The following is a 4,745-nucleotide window of genomic DNA, read 5'->3' on the forward strand; positions in this document are numbered from 1 at the left end:
GGGCTCCTGCACATCGCCTGCGTGGCTTGAGCCTGTCAGCTGCGTGGCCGTGTCCGTTTTTATTTGGGCTCCCACGTTAACAGGTTAGAGATTGCACGCTGCCTGCGTGACACGCACGTCTCAAAAACGCGTGCATGCTAGATATAGGGCCGACGCCTATTTTTCATGCGACACGCAAGCGTGTTGGAAGAGTTTCCAAGCAAAATAGAACAGAAAAAGATGTTTGTATGGCATTTTGACACAAATACATTTAATAAATTACATTTTGAGGTTTGAAAGCCTCTAGGTTTTGACATAAATGCAGATATACACCACCGGTCAAAAGTTTAGGGTCACTTACAAATTTCCATTCCACTCCATTATAGACAGAATACCAGCTGATCTGAGTGGGTGGCTGATCTTTAATGCAATATCCACATTGCCCATTATCAGCAACCATTCATCCAATGTTCCAAAGGCACATTCTGTTTACTAATCGGTTTTAAAAGGCTAACTGAGAAAACATTGGAGAACCGCTTTGCAATTATCTAAGCACATAATGTAACCTGAAAACTGCTGCCCTGGTTAAAAAAAAAAAAAAAAAAACACAATGCAACTGATCTCAGCTGGTAGTCTGTCTATAATGGAGTGGAATGGAAATTTCTAAGCGACACCAAACTTTTGACTAGTAGTGTAAATGTAAGTTATCGATTTTCAAATATTGCACCGGTCCATACAGAAACTTTTATCAATGGTTAACATACATGTGTACAGACAAGGCTAGCAGCAGCAGCAGCGCCGCGTCAGACACGTTTCTTCTGTGCAAAGACATAGAAAACGCCACGCAGCCGACACGCAACTGACGTGCCACGCTCACGCCACGCAGGCAGCGTGCAGGAGTGTTCTGTGACAGGAGCAGACGAGGACAAGGGAAGTAGATTGAAGGGGAGTATTTATTTGATAGTTTGAACGCGAAAGCAGGGGAATCCAGTTGACGGGGCAGCGAGTGGAAGCGAGTTGGCTGGAGGGAATGAGCAGATCCGAGGTTGTTTGAGGAAGCAGACGGCCAGGCAGAGGTGGAGTGAATTTCCCGGGAGATCGACTGTAGACAGAGGAAACGGAGGCAGATTAGCAACAGGCAAAAATTACTCAACAGGTAACTAACTCTCAAGAAGATTAAGCATCTGATACGCAGGCACAACATACTGTTTTGGCTAACGATCCGGCAGGGAACGGATGTCAGGTCACGGCTTAAATGGTGAAGAGGTGATGATCAGGACCAGGTGTGCAGATAGCTGATGAGATGCAGGTGTGGGTAGTTGAGGGATCTCACGCCTTGCTTCGTCGCCAGGCAACCAGACAGGGTGCGTTCAGGAAACTCAGGTAAAAAAAGAGTCAAGAGGCGAGGTTCATGACAAGCCCTTAGCCTTGTAATAGCCTGGTGACCTGTCCTGGGATAGACTCCTCCTGCAAACTCTTGCTCCTGGTCAGAAATGTGTGAGTACAGTGGTGGATGTTAAGAATTGATGAAAAATACCACGGCTAAAAATGACGAGCAAACTGAATCTTTTTTTTCCTTTTCTTTTTTAGATGTACAGTGGAAATCTAAGGGTTACCTTTAGGAGATTGCTTCAAATGACTTGTATCTGTCTATCAGTACTTAACACCTAGAGCAGGGATCTTCAACCAGGGGGTCCTCAGAGTCACTGCGGTGCAGTGAAACAAAAGTATTCACTGTGCCACATGTATGTGTAACTTATAAAATCATGCCGACAATTATTTTTTTAATAGCTTAGTGTTTTATGCACTAAAAAGGTATGTAAAGGCTTTAGGCCGCCCTACACTTTATTGTATGCCTGAGTCAAAAATGATGGTGGAAATATCCAGGCTTTGACTCTCAGTAAATATTAACCAAAACTCTTTTCTTTAATTAGTTTTAAGAAACAACGCTGTGCAATCTTGTTGAGCAAATATATGTCAAAAAAGTATGTTTATTCATCAGTCACTCAAACTTCAATCAGGTGTTTTTTTTTTTTTTAAATGATTAAACAAAACAGTGGATTCATGTCTCTTGGAGCACACAAAGTTTTGGCAGGAGAAAAACAGCCTCTAACTTCAACACCAGTGCAGTGATCACTGAATTAAGTGGAGGAAAACAGTGAGTTGTTTTCTTGCACGCAAACAAAAAAAGGCTCCCTCCATATTTCCATAACAACCAAAAATGAAACAGGCTGCAGTTGGCATAAAGTATCTGTAATTGAATACAAGCAGACAACTGCAGAGCATATTAAAAAATATTACTTTCTTTTGCTATTTTCTGAAAATCATCAAGAAATTGAGAGTGCAATCCGATATATCCGTGATTCAAACAACTGTTCATTCATCTTGTAATAGCTGCTTCATAATTGTTTGTTTGTGCCTTTGCAACTGAAAAGTATCACATTCTTTAGTGTGCAAAGATGACATAGAGCTTGACTGTGCAACAAAAAAAAAAAAAATGGTGGGAATGAATTGGTCACAGGAGGACCGATTTAGTAAAAAATAAAAAAGGGAGCCAGAAAATAGTCCACACAGTTAAAAGGGTGAAATTGTGTGTTTATTGCAAGGCCCGAGAAGTGGACTGCATGATAGCTGGGAGATTCACGCCTCACATGACTGTAATTTTGTTTATTTATTTCTCTGAAACAGGAGTTTTTTTTATTTTTATTTTATCCGAATCTTATCTGAAAGATAAAATAAATTCATGGTTCAGTTATATCAGAAATAGCAGGGGTAATTTACAGATTACAGGTGCCAATATGCAGTTAGGCTGGACTGAGTGGAAGGATATTTGTATAGTGCACTACAGTTTGTGCTATTTAGCTCAAAGACGTGTATCAATAGTGCCACCACATGGAATAGCCTGACTCTAATGGCTTTCTGTGAGCCAACATTTCCACTCAGAAACACAGCTTCTAGAGCTAGATTTCAAGCAACATTAATAGGACATTTGATGTGCAAAGTGTGTTTGAGTTGTCGAAATTAAACAAAACTGATTTCGTTCTTTCTTTTACCTTTATAACAGAGAAGGCAGACCACGAAATAAAGGTTCCAACATCAGCTTTATATAATACATTCAAAATCTTAGCAGCAGGCAATATTATGAACGTTAGGAAAAAAGAAATGCAATCATGTTAAACAAACAAGTGAAATTAATGCTTAGCAGGAAATCACTATAAAGCAAAGCATATTTACTTTCAAAATAAAGATTAAATATGGAAAACAGTTTTGTTGCCAGCGCCTTTCGACCAGCTCTTAGAAGCGCTCCATCACAGTTCTTTAGTGGTTGTTTTTATTTGACTCGGTGCAGTCTCATCCATCGCCATATATGGTATCCATCAATGGCGACAGTTTTACCAAAATATCACTGCCGACCGATTCAAAGTCAGCATTCGTAATAGCGAAGACATCTGTTGGGCTCTACACTGGTTGCATGGAAGCCAAATCAGGTCAAACATGTCACAATCGTGCTTCTGTGGAGGAGCTCATCTGGTGCTCCTCCTCAGGCTCTCCACGGTCCGCAGGAAGGAGCGCAGGGCTTGGACCTCCTCCAGAGTGGAGCACTCCTCCTCCTTCTCCTCCTCCTCCTCCTCGATGATGCCACACTGTACGCAGCGGAGGCGGGGTTCACGTTGTCCAGCCCTGCAGACACAAGCTGTGGACAGAGACTGGGGGAACTCCTCCATCACCAAAGGCAGCAGATGGGCAGGGAGCCTGTCCATGCTGGTCGCCATGGTGAATGGTGGCCCAAATGTGAGGAGGATGAGCTGTAGGGAGTAAAGCTCTAGAGTAGTCGCTGCGTAGGATGTAGGATTTTCAAGCGTTTTTGTTAAAAATGCTGGTGTATCTGATCAGTTGAGTCCACAAGTTTTTGGTAGAGATGATGCAAAAATAAAAAAAAAAATTGTAAAAAAAAAAAAAAATGCAACACAATACTCAATCAGTGAGAGCTGTTTAATATTCAGTCCCGAGGGTTCTGCTCGATGAGATGATTTGAGAGATCCTGTTTCGCTCTTTTTCCAATCTGCTCTTCGTTTTGTTGTGAAATCAGTGTGTGTGTGTATGTGTGAGTCTGAGCGAGCTGTGGACTCTCAGCACCACTGAGCTCCTGTTTATATACATCTCTGCAACCCACTCGCTTCTTCCTTTGGGCATCCCTCCACACACACACAGCTCCTCTCCCCTCCTACATACTCTGTGACGACACATTTCCGCAGCTTCCATACCAGTGCACCGGAATGATCTCCCAGAAACTGTTGGCATGGGGACCGGACGATCATATTTGGGAGGGAGGAGGCAGAACGTGAAAAAGCAACACATTTGTATGCACTGTGAAAATCAGGAAGATCAGTAAAGCGGCTCAAGGGAGTTATACTGTATGAGGTGACTGATGTCTAACATTTTACAGAGAAGAGTTAGTGGACTTCTAAAGTTAATGACAGAGATGCCACTTACTGTAAGGAGATTTACGGGCATTATACACTTTTTACATGAGATACCGGACTCTAAGCCCATTTATATTTCATCTAATTAAAGCCCAATGAGAAAATAAAACTAGAACTGTTCTCTTATCAGGCCTTTCCATGAATTCAGTGTAAAATAGGCTGAAATCAGTTCCCTCCATGCTCTAAATCGCACAGCCACGTGATACAAAACGCAAGGGACAAGGTGAAGCCGAGCATAAGTAAGTAAAAACAGATGACTGAAATAAAAACAGATGACAGAAG

This window comes from Perca fluviatilis, chromosome 3 (genome assembly GCF_010015445.1).
Source record: "Perca fluviatilis chromosome 3, GENO_Pfluv_1.0, whole genome shotgun sequence".
NCBI classification, from domain to species: Eukaryota; Metazoa; Chordata; class Actinopteri; order Perciformes; family Percidae; genus Perca; species Perca fluviatilis.